Here is a 15,682-nt window from a genome sequence, read left to right as displayed (position 1 = left end):
TAACTTTTTTCAGGGAGATGGCTCTGAGGCTAATGACTGAAGTTCTAACTCACTGAAATCTGCACTGGGCATAGCATCAAGGTCTGACACAGCACTGCCTTTTAATTTCATTTTAGCTATTACAGATAGCAGTAACCACGGAACTGTATATTTTACTTTTTTGTTGTTTAAGGTTGCATCTCTTTATGGTTCCAGCAAACCAACTCTCCAGGAGTTGAATGCATCTTTAAATTTCATTGGTAACTTTTACCTTTAGTAATTGAGTGCAGCATAGCTACTGCTTCATATCATGGTGATATGGCTCCAATGACTGGAGAAACACCATGGGTCCTTTGTCTCAACCAATAAGATTAACAACACAGACACACATGGAGTGATTTTAAGGAGTGGAAAGTTTAATAGAGAAGAAAGAAAGAAGAAAACAGATCCCCTGCATAGAGGGAGGGAGGCTCCAAATGGAGAAACCCCACATGCCACAGAAAGCAGTTGGTTATATTGGGAGGCTGGAGGAGGCGGTATCTGATTTGCACAGGGCTCAGGGGATTGGTTTAACCAGGTATGTCATTCATGTAGCCCTCAGAAAAAACGGACCCTCCCACTCTAGTCTTTTAATATGGAAATGCAGGTCACCACAATATCCTGCACATGTGGTGTTATCTGGAAGTGGCCGTGACACCTGCCACAGGTGATGACAAGGAAAAGAGGGCAGGAACTGCCACATTGGATGGACCTGGCTTCTAGCTGCCAGCATTTGCATATCAATGCTTGTCAGTCTAGTTTTTTAAGCTGCTTTCTGTTAGAAAGAAAATGGTTAAGGGGTTGCTTTTAATTAAAGGAAAATTCCACTGAGAACCTTCACCCTTTCTAGCTGCCTAAATATTATTTCTTAATAACTCCTGTTTTAATAGGTGGCCACATGATCTCCCAAGAATCAAAAGTTTATCACCCTCCACCTGTTTGTCCTTTTTTTACCCAAAATCACATGTTCCTGTGAGCCAGAGGCCAATCTAGTAAATCCCACTTCTGACACCAAATCTGAGCCTATTGAAGAAAAACAAATTCAATTTCTCCTACTATAGTCTCACAAGACAGAACATTTTTGTAACTAAATGTGTAAGGGTTTTTCCCCCACACACCAAGCAAGCATCAATTATACAGCTCTAATTCAATTTAATTCTGACACTATGTACCTGGAGGTGGTATTAGATTCCACAGTTTGAGAGCTAAGTCCTAGAAGACTGCCCTCTACTTCAGATGCCAGTTGCAAGTCTTGGTCTCTGGGATAAGTCAGGATTACCATAACCCCCTCCTTGAATTCAATTAATTTGCTAAAGTGGGTCACAGTACTTAGGAAACACTTACTTACATTTTCTGGCTTATTATGAAGGATATTACAAAGGGCACAGACAAAGAACTGTCTAGGGTAAGACTATGTGAGGAAGGGGCACAGAACTTCCATGCCCTCTCTGAGTGCACCACCTTCCAGGACCCTCCACATGTCCAGCTATCCAGAAGCCCCCTGAACTCAGTCTTTTGGGAGGTTTTATGGAAGCCTCATTACATAGGCATGATTGATTAAATCATGGTCACTGGTAATCAACTTAACCTTCATCCCCTCTCCACTCCCCAGAGGTTGTGAGATAGGCTGAAAGTCCCAACCCTCTACTCATGCCTTGGACTTCCCTGTGATCAGCCTCCATCTTGAAGCTACCTGGAGACTTCCAACCATTAGCCAACTTATTAGCATACAAAAAGACATTGCTTTGGAGATTTTAGGAGTTATAGGCTAGAAAATCAGATGAAAACCAAATATCTATTTTACTGCAGCACAATGGGTTTTCAAGGCTCTTTGAAATCTGCCCAAATTCCTGATGTACCTGGTGAAACCTACAGGGAGCCATTTTGGCAAGTGTGGAATGGGGTTCAGAGTCTAGGTTTTGGACTCAAGCTGACTGTAGCTGTATGGCCATGGGCAAGTTCTGTGACCTCTTTAAGCCATATCTCCTCATGTATAAAATGGGAGTAAGAACAGTATCTACTCTGTGGACTTAGCCCCTTGATAGAGGCATGTTTTATGAAATAAACTGTGTTAGGCACTTGGTACAAGGAAATCAATCATTATTTGGGAATGGAGGGAGATTAACACATTGTTCCCAGAGCATTTCTAGCCACCCCCACATTACAAAATAATTAGGAATTGGCGATCTAGTACCAAAGTTCTCAAAAATGTCCCCCATAATGTGAATGAGGGGAAAGAAGAACAACAGCAGCAGCAACAAAAGTTAAACAAACAGGCTGGGAGCTGTGGCTCATGCCTGTAATCCCAGCGCTTTGGGAGGCTGAGTGGGGGGATCATGAGGTCAAGAGATTGAGACCATCCTGGCCAACATGGTGAAACCCCGTCTCTACTAAAAATACAAAAATTATTAGCTGGGCGTGGTGGTGTGAGCCTGTAGTCGCTGCTACTCAGGAGGCTGAGGCAGGAGAATCACTTGAACTTGGGAGGCAGAGGTTGCAGTGGGCCGAGATCAAGGCACTGACTGCACTCTAGCCTGGCGACTGAGCAAGACTCCATCTCAAAAAAAAAAAAAAAAAAAGTTAAACAAATAGTGAGGTGACATATTTCTAAATACTTAAAAAATTGTTACTTTACTAAAAGCGTCTAGATAAATACTCTTAGAGTCACAATGGAGCAGGAAGAGTCCCGAATTTGCACCCGGGAGCTGGATTTTAATCCAGACTTCCCATGCCTCACCAGCCTTAGAGATAGTGAATGGTCATACCTTGGCTCAAAACTCTCCCAGACTGACATCAGTTTGAAACACCCAAAGCCTAGGACATTTTAAGAAAACTCTTCTAAGTGGCCACAGGATATGACTTTCAGCAGACAATGCTTATTTATACACTGCATATGTTTATTTTTTAAAAAAGCCACTAGGAAACAACAAAATGTTAATAGTGTTATCCCTGACAGATAAGGTTATAGATTTAAATTTTCTTCTTTGTATTTTTCTGCACTTTCAGTAATTTGTTTTATAATAAACATGTATTGTCTAAATAATTCAACAATTAGACATTAGTCTATATGCCAGGCACTTTGCTAGGCATTGAGAATGCAGCATCCATTATTCCTGGTGTTTACAGTTTAGAAGGGAATAGGACATTGAATATATAGATACGCAAATAATTAATTGCTTTCTCTACAGAGAAGTCTAGAAGACTATAAAATCAAGAGGGACTTTACCTGGTTCTGGGAAGACTTCTGAAAAAAATAATTTTAAAGCTGAAATCTGGCCGGGCGCAGTTCACGCCTGTAATCCCAGCACTTTGGGAGGTTGAGGTAGGTGAATCACTTGAGGTCCAGAATTCAAGACCAGCCTGGCCAATATGGCAAAATCCCATCTCTACTAAAAATACAAAAGAAGTCGCCAGGTATGATGGTGCGCACTTGTAGTCCTAGCTACTCAGGAGGCTGAGGTAGGAGAATCGCTTGAACTTGGGAGGCAGAGGTTGCAATGAGCGAACATTGAGCCACTGCACTCTAGCCTGGACGACAGAGAAAGACTCTGTCAAAAAAAAAAAAAAAAGCTGAAATCTAAAGGAGGAAAGAAAGAGGAAGATATTCTAGGTGGAAAGAATAACATGCAAAGTGCCTGGGGCATACGGTGTATTTAAGAAACCAAGAGCAAGCCAGAGTAGCTACACTTGGGGAAAGAAGGGTGTTCAGATATAGTAAGACCAGAGCAAGCATGGCCTTATAGAGCTTATTACTGTTTTTTTTTTTTCATTTTATTTTAAGAGAAATTGAAAACCAAGGTTTTAAACAGAATATGGTAACAGAAAGTTATGTCTATTTCATATTTTATTTTAATTTCAAATCATTTGTTATCTGTAATGAGTTTTTGCATTTGGATTGTTAAGGCCAATTCAATAGACTCATCCTATATATTGCATAAAAGTGTTTCATAAAAAGCCTTTTTTCTTAAAACATTAACTTCTTCTGGCCAGGCACGGTGGTTCCTGCCTATAATCCCAGCACTTTGGGAGGCCAAAGTGGAGATTTGCCTGAGCCCAGGAGCTTGAGACCAGCCTGGGCAAGATGGCAAGACTTCATCTTACTTTAAAAAAAAAAAAATACAGCAACACAAATGACACTTTAGCTTCCTCTATACTGGGATTTTGAAACCTGCATGTCACTGCAGCCTGGCTCTGCCATCATCAATTTGGGGCAATGGAGCATGCTGGAAAAGACAGGAGCGTAGAGTAGAAGGCTGAGCAGCAAGACCCTCCCATGTACACAAGGGAGTTGAGGCATGAGACCAACACATGAGCATTCCGTCATGAAATTTCATGTGCCATGGAAATGCAAAACAATTCGATTCCCAGACCAGCTGCGGTCAAAACACAGCTGGACAGACGACAACATCTAGAACCTGACAAATTGGGAGGGTTTTTTCACGGAGGGCAAAGCTGGGTCACTGTCATGCCGATTAACTGTAGTTCAGGCTTAGGCAGTGATCTCAGAGACCCCTATCCTGAAATGGTATATGAGTAATCCTCACATGCCGATATGAAGTTACATTTGTTACAATGCTTTTGAGTTTGCTTTACATTTTTATTTTAAACCTACCCTGCTCTATCATCTCAGGAAATCAGTGTATCAGAAGCAGTTAGCCATGTGGCTGCTAAATAACAGATGAGAGGTTTCCAGCAAATGCTCCTCTCCAATGTTCTTAAATCTACTGGGCATGTCCTGACCACCAGGCGATTTGAATGGCAGAGGTAACTGCCAGAACATACCCCTGCTCCTGGAGAAACTCAGAGGTTTAGTGGGCTCTGGAGCTGCAGTAATGGGCATCTGGTAGTCAACTTTTTCCTGTAATGAGGAGTTATTAAATATTCACATCAGGAATTGAGACTTTAGTCTGCCCTCAACTGGTCTTCCAACCTGTTACCTATTATGCCTCACACTTTATATACCCGGGAATACAACAAGAAGAAACTTGTGAATGTTCTATAAAACCTGCTACTGACATCAGGGTGGGTCTTTGAGGCTTATGGTTATCCTAATAAAATGAAGGAATGTGTAACAGACTGTAGCCAGCAGACCACCAACTACTTTATTGTTTAAACACAAAAGCAAAACTTTGGTAAACCTACTGTACCTGAGTCACAGCGTGTGGCTGTTTCTTAACCCTTGAAGACTCTGTTATGTACCCAACTTCAGATGACATATGTATGTTTCTTGTTTCCCTCCATGTGATGAGTTTACTCAGTTACATGCTTAGACAAGAAATTCCTATTGATGGAGTGGTTATGAATTACAGACTGGAGCTTACAAATCAATTTGGAATTTTAAGAAAATAAAACTCAAACCAGATCTGAGAGGCCAGCTTCTCCACAGCCAGCATAAGTGTGAGGCAAAAGAAGAGCCCGAGCAGACAGGCAGTCAGGTAGCCCTAGGATAGGTGGGAAGGAGGTCTTCTGTGACCTCAGAACCCTCTTTCCTAATCTCTTCCTTTCTCTACCACTACCCTCATGCTCAGGAACTCAGTATCCTACTCTTACGATGCAAATGCAGGGAAGGATCTATATCAGCAGAGGAATGGCAGAAAACTCTCAAAAGAGTTAAGTGCAGGGAATTAAGTGAAGGAGTTATTTCTTGAGATGTGGGCAGGTAATGGAAACCAATGAGGGACAGAAGAGTGCCCTTGGACTCTTACCAGCAGGGAGCTGTTCCTCCCCACCAAAGGGCCAAGGGTGAAAGAGCCCTTATAAGAGTCAAGTAGGCATTTTAGTAAAGGAAGCTGGTGAGGCAGCCTGCATGGTCAGCCTCCTGGGCACAGAGTAGACCATAGAAGGACAGAGAACCCATCTGAAGGGGCAAACAGAAAAGAACCAGCACAGAGTCTAGCATTAGATTATTCAGTCTGTTATCATGTTCAGTTAATTAGTACACAAAACCTAGAAAGTGTGAAAGAAAAGTTAGGGATCATGCTAGCATTTTAGTTTTAATCCTTGCACTAAAAAGTTTCCAACCATCAGTGAGGATCTGGAAGAGGGGAAAGAATGACCTATTTCTGTTTCCTAATCACACCCAAAAGTTAGTGCTCATTGGTCTTCTGAATGCTCAGTGATGTGAGCAAGAGCTTCCAGGTGAGACCTGATATAAGACCCTCTTTGGGAGAGTCTTTTGCCCTCCCAAAGTGCTGCTATTTATTGGACAAATATTGAGTCCAATGCAGTGTCCACTTGCAATATTTTGCATGTAAAAGAATTTTCTAGGCCACGCGTGGCAGCTTGCACCTATAATCCCAGCACTTTGGGAGGCCAAGGTGGGTGGACCATCTGAGGTCAGGAATTCAAGACCAGCCTGACCAACATAGCAAAAACCCCATCTCTACTAAAAAACAAACAAACAAACAAAATTAGCTGGTTGTGGTGGCACGTGCCTATAATCCCAGCTATTCGGGAGGTTAAGGCAGGAGAATCACTTGAACCTGGGAGGCAGAAGATGCAGTGAGCCAAGATCAAGCCACTGCACTCCAGCCTGGGTGACAGAGTAATACTCTGTATCAAAAAAAAAAAAAAAGAATTTTCTTATTAAGCTTGTTTAGTCATCATGAATCCATGCCCCTCATTTTGGTCCTGAACTTTTGACAAAGCCTTCCCCAAAATTTCTATTCTTCTGGCATTCCTCCCTTCAAATCATGTCTCCCACAGAACCATCAGATTATTCTATCTAGAAAAATAAATCCCTGCTTAAAACCCTGCCCTGGCTCCCATTATCTGTAGTGTCAGGTCCAGACCCCAAGAATGGACTCCCAGGTACCTCTGCAGCCTCACTTCTTCTCTACTCTCTGCCTTGCCCTTTAAATAACTACCATGTTGGCACTTTTATTTATGTGTGTATTAATTTTTTTATTATCATTTTTATAGAGACAGAGTCTCCCTATGTTTCACAGATTGGTGCTAAACTCCTAAGCTCAAGCAATTCTCCCATGTCAGGCTCCCAAAGTGCTGGGATTACAGGTGTGAGCCACTGTGCCTGGCCATGTCAGAACTGTTTCTCATGTCTTTCCAGGACCATGAGACCCTCTTTGGCCCCCAATGTTGGCCTGCCTGTCTCCCAGGGGTTATTTTGAAAAGCAGCTCAGGAGTAGCATCTCCAGGCTGCCATGCTGAGATGCTCTCCAGCCCTGACTGTTCTTCAACACAGAATTCTCTGCATCACATTGAAATGCCTCATCTCCCACCTTCACTGGGAACACTGTAAAGCAAGAACTATGTCCTATTCATTGAATAATCAATAATCCTCCTCAATACGGTGTATGATAAGAGTTGGCATTCAAAAATACATGATGAACTAAACTAAATGATGACTTCCCAAAAAGAAGTGTTCCCTTAGAGCAAAGTTCCTTAGGACATTAGACCTTTTTTTTTTTTTTTTTACTCTGTAGGTATACAACCTATACAGGTATTTTATTACTGTCACTAGGTTTCCCTATATATTTTTGTTTTATTTTGTTTTGAGATGGAGTCTTACTGTGTTGCCCAGGCTGGAGTGCAGTGGTACAATCTCCGCTCACTGCAATCTCCACCTCCCGGGTTCAAGCGATTCTCCTGCCTCAGCCTCCTGAGTAGCTGGGATTACAGGCGTGTGCCACCATGCCCGGCTAATTTTTGTATTTTTAGTAGAGATGGGGTTTCATCATGTTGGTCAGGCTGGTCCTCAACTCCTGACCTTGGGCAATCTGCCCACTTCAGCCTCCCAAAGCACTGAGATTACAGGCATGAGCCACCGCGCCCAGCCTGGTTTCTCTATATGTTCTATGTATACCCCAGCTCCTTAAGAATTGGTTTAAATGAAAATCCAAAACGTTTTGAAAGCGGATTGATTAAATGATATTTGGTAGAATGAATGAAAGGAATTGAACTGCTGGCTGGGCATGGTGGCTCACATCTGAAATCCCAACATTTTGTGAAGCTGAGGCAAATAGATCACCTGAGGTCAGGAGTTTGAGACCAGCCTGGACAACGTGGTGAAACCCCCATCTCCACTAAAAATATAAAAATTAGCCAGGCATGGTGGCCTGTACCTGTAATCCCAGTTACTCAGGAGGCTGAAGCTGGAGAATCATTTGAACCCAGGAGGTGGAAGTTGCAGTGAGTGGAGATTGTGCCACTGCATTCCAGCCTGGGCGACAGAATGAGACTCCATCTCAAAAAAACAAAGAAAGAAAAGAAAAGAAGAAAGGAGTTGAACAGAAAAAATAAGCCTAGAGCTTCTGATTTATGGAGGCTTTAAAACACCCTGCAGTAGAAGAGGTAGAGTTACACAGTTACCTGAAGACAACAGCAGAGATCGTCTGGAAATACCGGCATTGGTAGGCTGACCTCCATGTCCCTATGGGCCTTATCTTTCTGTAATTCTAAAATGGCTTTCGAATACAGGATACTCCATCAACTTGGAGACATAATCATGCAGTGTCATTTCACAGTTGTGCAGCTATAAGACTTCCTTGTATGGTCTGGGAATGTGTTTCTAAGAAATGGGAGTGCTAAATGAAATGAGTCAAAAATACCTCAGTTCTCATGAACTATATCCTCTGACAGCATTATTTATCACCTAAAATCAATATCCTGTAGACGTCTTTATCTTCTTGGTGTTCTCTAGCACTCCTGTCTGGGTGGGCTGAACCATATCTAGAATGCAACCTCATCCATTCAACTGGAACTCACCCACCTGGAGTTACTGGAAAACTTGCATTTCACATTTGGCATGTTACCTCAACCATCAAAATAATCTGGAGTTGGTTTATCCTTTGGAAAACTCTTTGCTGCAAGTCAAAAAATCATTAGTCAGAAAAAGGATGTTAATGACAGAGAAACCAGAGCAGCATAAACAAAGCTGAGATATTGGCTGCCAACCACTCAACCTGTGGAAGGGCAGATGGAGGGGACGCTCCTTGGCCCTCAGACTTCATACCAGTTTACCAACGCCGAACTATTGACACCATCTGAGGGGGCCTAAACAAGGAAAGCTCTTGTGGTTAAAAGGGGCAAGGAGATGCTTCACAAATTCTAACTCCTCTTGAAGAGTGTTCAGGGCTGTGAATGATCAAAATTATCCAATAAAGCCTTCGCCTCACCACTGCAAAGCAAATATTTTCTTTTCTTTTTTTCCCTCAGAATGTAAAGTTAAAACTTACCTAATTCAATGGTTTTATTTATTTGTTTACTTATTTATTTTGAGACAGTGTCCCACTCTGTTGCCCAGGCTGGAGTGCAGTGACATGATCTCAGCTCACTGCAACCTCTGCCTCCAGGTTTCAAGCAATTCTTATACCTCAGCCCCACAAGTAGCTGGGATTACAGATGTTTACCACCATCCCTGGCTAATATTTGTATTTTTAGTAGAGTCAGGGCTTCGCCATGTTTACCTGGCTGGTTTGAAACTCTTGACCTCAGGTGATCCACCTGCCTTAGCCTCCCAGAATGCTGGGATTATAGGCATGATCCGCTGTGCCTGGCCTCGATGGTTCAGTTTATATGGGCAACAAGCAACTGGAAACCCTGACATTATAAGTTTTGAGGAACTTCTAAACCATTCTCTATAGTGATTGTACTAATTAACATTCCCACCAACAGTGTATGAGGGTCTTACTTTTAATGTGTCTTTTTCGATGCAGCTTCATCGTGTGGTCTAATTCTGAAAAAAACACTTATAAAACCACCTATCCCCACTTAGGTCTCCAGTTGAAGAAGCTTTAACAGGGACTGCAGCTTCGTCTGTATAGTTGCTTCTCTGCTAACAATTATAGCTGGGATACAGCGCCGTTCTCCAGAAATGAGTGCTAGAGCCAGGGGGCAGGGGAGGAGTCAGTCTATCTGAGTGCAAGTTCTGAATGTAAAACGGTGTCTGTTTTGTACTCATTTTGGCAGCACATATACTTTAAAAAAAAATTGGAATGATACAGAGAAGATTAGCATGGTCCTTGTACAAATATGATGTGCAAATTTGTAACTCAAGAATCCCTCCCCAAAAAAAAGTTGGAGTGTTGACACAAGTGTGAAGACCATGATAAACAGGTATAGAGATTACCATTTCCTCCACCAATGGCAATTTTTTTTTTAGACTGAGTCTTGCTCTGTTGCCAGGCTGGAAGGCAGTAGCAGGATCTTGGCTCACTAAAACCTCCGCCTCCCGGGTTCAAGTGATTCTCCTGCCTTAGCCTCCTGAGTACCTGGGACTATAGGTGCATGCCACCATGCCCAGCTAATTTTTGTATTTTTAGTAGAGACAGGATTTTTTTTTTTTGAGACACAGTCTTTCTCTGTTGCCAGACACCAGGCTAGAGTACAGTGGCACAATGTCAGCTCACTGCAATCTCTGCCTCCTGGGTTCAAGCAATTCTCCTGCCTCAGCCTCCCTAGTAGCTGGGACTATAGGCGAATGCCATCACACCCAGCTAATTTTTGTATGGGTTTTACCATGTTGGCCAGGATAAGTCTTGATCTCTTGACATCATAACCCACCAACCTTGGCCTCCCAAAGTGCTGGGATTACAGGTGTGAGCCACTGCTCCTGGCCCACCAATGGCAATTTACCCAAATGTGTTGAAAACTTATGCCCACAGAAAAATTTGTACCTCTGGGTGCGGTGGCTCACACCTGTAATCCCAGCACTTTGGGAGACCGAGACAGGCAGGTCATTTGAGGTCTGGACTTCGAGACCAGCCTGGCCAACATGGTGAAACCCCATCTCTACTAAAAATAAAAAATAAAAAAAATTAGCTGGGCTTGCTAGTGGGTGCCTGTAATCCCAGCTACTGGGGAGACTGAGGCATGAGAATTGCTTGAACTTGGGAGGCAGAGGTTGCAGTGAGCCAAACTCCAGCCTGGGCAATAAAGTGAGACTCAGTCTCAAATCAATCAATCAGTCAATCAATCTGCATATGAATGTTGATAGCAGCTTTATTCATAATTGCCAGAACTTGGAACAATGAAGATGCCCTTCAGTAGGTGAATAGATAATAAGCCATAGTACATTCAGACAATGGAATATCATCTAGGAATAAAAAGAAATGAGCTATTAAGCCATGAAAAGACGCACAGGAAACTTAAATGCATTTTACTGAGTGAAAGAAACCAATTTGAACAGGCTACATGCTCTGTAATTCCAGCTATATGACATTCTGGAAAAGGCAAAACTGTGGAGACAATAAAAAGATCAGTGGTTGGCAAAGGTTAAGGGGAGGAGGGGATGCATAGGTGGACAACACAGGATTTTTAGGGCAGTGAAGCTACTCTGTATGATACTGCAGTGGTAGATGCATGTCATTATACAATTTGTCTAAACCCATAGAATATATGACACCAAGAGTGAAACCTCAGGTAAACTACGGACCTCGGGTACCAATGTGCGTTCATCAGTTTTAACAAATGTACCACTCTGGTGGGGGAGGTTGATAGTGAGAGAGTCTGTATGTGTGTGGAACAGGAGATATATGGGAACTCCCTATACTTTCTGCTCAGTTTTGCTATAAACCTAAAACTTCTCTAAAAAATAAATTCATTTTTAAAAGTCTAGCATATTTTTAAAAAGATATAAAAGAAGCAGAGTGAAAGTGGATGTTTTAAATATTTAAGTATCAGTGTTCAGCCGCTGAGAGGTTTAGAGTAGTCAAAAAGGGTTGTTTTATTTTTTAAATTCTTGTGGGTGCATAGTAGGTATATATATTTTTGTGGGTACATAATAGGTGTTTACATTTATAGGTTACATGAGATACTTTGATACAGGCATGCAATGCATAATAATCACGTCATGGAAAATGGGTATCCATCCCCTCAAGCTTTTATCCTTTGTGTTATAAACAATCCAGTTAGACTCTTTTAGTTATTTTTAAATGTACATTAAATTGTTACTGACTATAGTCACCCTGTTGTGCCATCAAGTACTAGGTCTTATTCATTCTTTCTAATTATGTTTTGTACCCATTAACCATCCCACTTACCCTCCGCTACCCTTCCCAGCCTCTGGTAACCATCCTCCTACTCTCTATCTCCATGAGTTCAATTGTTTTGATCCTTAGCTCCCACAAATAAGAGAGATCATAGGAAGTTTGTCTTTCTTTGCCTGCCGTATTTCACTTAACATAATGATCCCCAGTTCCATTCATGTTGTTGCAAATGGTAGGATCTCATTCTTTCCTAACGGTTGAACAGTGCTCCATTGAGTATATATGCCACGTTTTCTTTATCCTTTCATCTGTTGATGGACACTTAGTTTGCCTCCAAATCTTGGCTATTGTGAACGGTGCTGCAACAAACATGGGAGTGCAGATATCTCTTTGACATACTGATTTCTTTTTTTTTTTAATTATGTTTTAAGTTCTGGGGTACATGTGCAGATCATGCAGGATTGTTATACTGATTTCCTTTCTTTTTGGTACATACCCAGCAGTGGGACTGCTGGACCAGATGGTAGCTCTGTTTTTAGTTTTTTGAGGAACTTCTAAACCATTCTCTATAGTGATTATACTAGTTAACATTCCCACCAACAGTGTATGAGGGTCTTGTTTTTAATGTGTCTTTTCTGATGCAGCTTCATCTTCACCAGATTGCCTTCCTCAGTATGGAAAACCCACACCTGCCTTCTTTGGTGTTATATCAGAACTTGTCCATGGGGCAGCATGATTCCTCCTTGGTCTGTCCTGTGGCTTCAGAAGGCCCTGCTATGTGGGGAGGAAGGAAGACAGGGATTTTCTCCAGCACACCTTGCCCATGCATTCACAGATTTGAGGTCTGGTCCCAATAGCCCATGTGAGTTTCTGACAGAGGAAGCTGCTAAAGTTAAGGACTAACTTCCACCTCTAGTGGACAATCACTTGAGATGCACCAAGGGTTAGGCCACCATTGCTCTGCCAAGATCAGAGCACTCACTGAGGCCAAGCTCAACTCTGGGATGAGATATCTGGCTGCGAGTGGCCTGGACAAATGGAAACAGAGGCAATGTGACTTCCCCTTTCCCTATTTGCCCAGTTTGATAATGACACACAGAAAGGAGACACATCGTATATGCAAGTTTAACAGCGCAAGTAAAACTTAATAATTTTGCAATAAGAAGTGACCGATCTATTCGAATTTAAGAAGTTTAAAGTACAGACTTGAAGCCTACTGCCCATACACAGTCATTATTAAATTATACATTTTTCAAACATTGCAATCCTACCTCCAAAGCCACAGATTCTTCTCTCCTTAGTCCCTCAGGCCTGAAAGTCTTTGTCCGTGTTTCTTCATTCTGCAGCCTCATAGTCCCGCCCCTGGTACTGAATACGCACACACAAGCATATGGTGGGCAAGAGAGACCTCTGCTGGATGAATGACGGCAAACAAGCACTGCTCTGCACTAACAGAAAAACAGAATACACATTTTTTATAGTGGTGCTTCTGGAAGGGAAGAAAATTGTTTTTGTTTCAAAATCACTTTTTAAACTCTATGAGATTAAAAACCAACCCCATAAAATATGTTTTTTTTAGGTTCCTAGAAACACCGTTTGCAGACTGTGCCATTTCTGCAGCACTTTGATACTTATGTTGAGCAATTTTGTAAGAGCTCCATATGTTCCGCACACAGGTTCTGAGAGCAGCTTTATAGCCTAACAGCCAAACTGTTTCTTTTCTATCTAATTGCCTGCCAGTGTTCCATGTTATCTGTGCACAGGCAGGGATATGTGAGACATGATTCTCATAGACCCGAAATCATAGTATGGACTTCAAGACTGAGTTTTCAGAACTCTTGGGAGAGGACATGTGTTTGAGATAGGTCAACAGGGGTCAAAAACATTCAGAGAAAACTTGACACACCTTGCCAAACTTTTTCCCTCAGCTGCATATTTTCAGAATCTTTAGGTCCTTAATTGGGGCGGGGGGGGGGCGGGAAGTGTGTGAGTGCTTTTGAAAAAAGTTCCTTTGCACACAGCATCTACCCTGATGCATTAAAATATGCTCAACTTTGCAGTGTCCTCTGTACACACTGTGTTTCAGGGCACGGCAAAGGCAGAGCTTGGTGGTTCAACTCTCTACCTCTCATATAATGCCTAGCTATCCTGGTTTCTAATCTGACTCTGCCTAATTAGGCAATGTTGCGCAAGTTTTCCAAATTTCCTAAGCCTCAGTTTCCTCCTTTGTAAAAATTAAATTCCTTGTAGTGTCCACTGCACTGTTACTAGGAGGGTTCAATGAGATAACATATGGCTAGTGCTTAGCATAGTGGTTGCTGGTCTATAGTAAATGCTCAGTGAACACAGGTATAATTATTAAAGGGAGGTAAACATGTACACAAATGTTTCCTTCCTTGCTTCCTTCCTTCCTTCCTTCTTTTTTCAACAAATATTTATAGAGTTTCTACTATGTCCAAAAATGTGTGCAGGACACTGAGGAGTATAAGAAACTGAAAAACTTATGTTTCTATTCTCAGGACGCTTTCAGTCTCTCTGATGTTTTATCACTTGAATATAGATCAGTGATTCTAAAAGCTGTTTGCTAACATACCAGAATGGTCCTAGAAGAAAATTCTCCAAATCCTCAAGAAAATAAATAACAAGCTTTTAACTGAAAAATTAATTTATGCCTTTCAAATCTTAAAAGACAGAAAAAGTCATGATAAAAATCATGCTAGGCTAGGCATAGTGGCTCATGCTTGTAATCTCAGAACTTTGGGATGTCAAGGTGGGAGGATTGCTTGAGCCTAGGAGTTTGAGACCAGCCTGGGCAACATAGGGTGACTTCCATCTCTACAAAAAAAAAAAAAAAGTAGCCGGATGTGGTGGTGTGAGCCTCCAGTCCCAGCTACTCGGGAGGCTGAGACAGGAGAATCTCTTGAGCTCGGGAGGTAGAGGCTGTAGTGAGTGGTGATTGCACCACTGCGCTCCAGCCTGGGTGACAGACCCTGTTTAAAAAAACAAAAACAAAAACATACTAAAAGATTGGCAATCATAGATGTCAGTTTTTGAGAGGAAAGTTTTTGGTAGGCAAACCTTTAATTTGGGGCAAGAATAAAAGCAAGTTAATGTTAAGATTTCTCTGGCTGTTTGAATATTTCTTCCAACGGACATGGTCAGACATCTCCAGGGAATTCCAAACCTCTTTTGTAGGGAGAATCTGGTCCTTTTGGTGTAGACTGTCACCCCCGAACCATCATCGGGGCAACACGGCATCCTCCTTCATTCCTCCTTCACCAGCTCTGTACTGCTGCCTGCCAGGTGCCAGGAAGGGTGCTGATGCAGGTCCGCGAACCAAGATGACATCCCCTGCCTGGGAGAGCTGCTTGGCTCCATCCTCACTCCAGTCCCACAGTCTCTCAAATGGACCCTTCAAGATTATGGCAGCCCTTCTTGCTGCACTGATCAGGATTAGGGCTGGAGTTGTGAACCCAGAACAGCAAATTCAATTCCTCTCAAACCAGTTTAACCTAGTGGTTTGACCAAACCAGTTTCTCAACGTTGACCTTTAACCTCTTGGCAGGATTGAGGGAGTTTCTTTCTCTTCAGTAGGCAGGCTGTGGACCTCACTTAAACCAAGCAGCAAAGAGGTTAATTGACCGGGTTTGTGGTGTTATTTATATGCCATGTAAACACCCAGCTGGTCCTGGCCTTTGCGTTTGGCCATATCTCAGCAG

General features: G+C 42.3%; 1 long non-coding RNA gene and 1 other non-coding gene across 2 annotated transcripts; one reads left to right on the top strand and one right to left on the bottom strand.

Moving 5' to 3' along the window:
- The first annotated feature begins 9,940 nt into the window (after nt 1–9,940).
- Nucleotides 9,941–10,043, top strand: LOC116528739. The gene has a single exon (XR_004259172.1). It is a non-coding gene; the product is annotated as a U6 spliceosomal RNA (small nuclear RNA).
- Nucleotides 10,044–12,523: 2,480 nt separating this feature from the next.
- Nucleotides 12,524–15,466, bottom strand: LOC116528699. Its single transcript, XR_004259153.1, has 3 exons — nt 15,148–15,466; nt 13,235–13,411; nt 12,524–12,737 (listed from the first exon to the last, which is right to left on the bottom strand). It is a non-coding gene; the product is annotated as an uncharacterized LOC116528699 (long non-coding RNA).
- Between the last annotated feature and the right edge of the window lie 216 nt (nt 15,467–15,682).

The sequence above is a fragment of the Sapajus apella genome, unplaced genomic scaffold, assembly GCF_009761245.1.
Source record: "Sapajus apella isolate SASKATOON/1434 unplaced genomic scaffold, GSC_monkey_1.0 scaffold59, whole genome shotgun sequence".
Taxonomy (NCBI): Eukaryota; Metazoa; Chordata; class Mammalia; order Primates; family Cebidae; genus Sapajus; species Sapajus apella.
The sequence above is the reverse complement of the archived record's forward strand: the minus strand, read 5'-3'. Positions and strand labels throughout refer to the sequence as shown.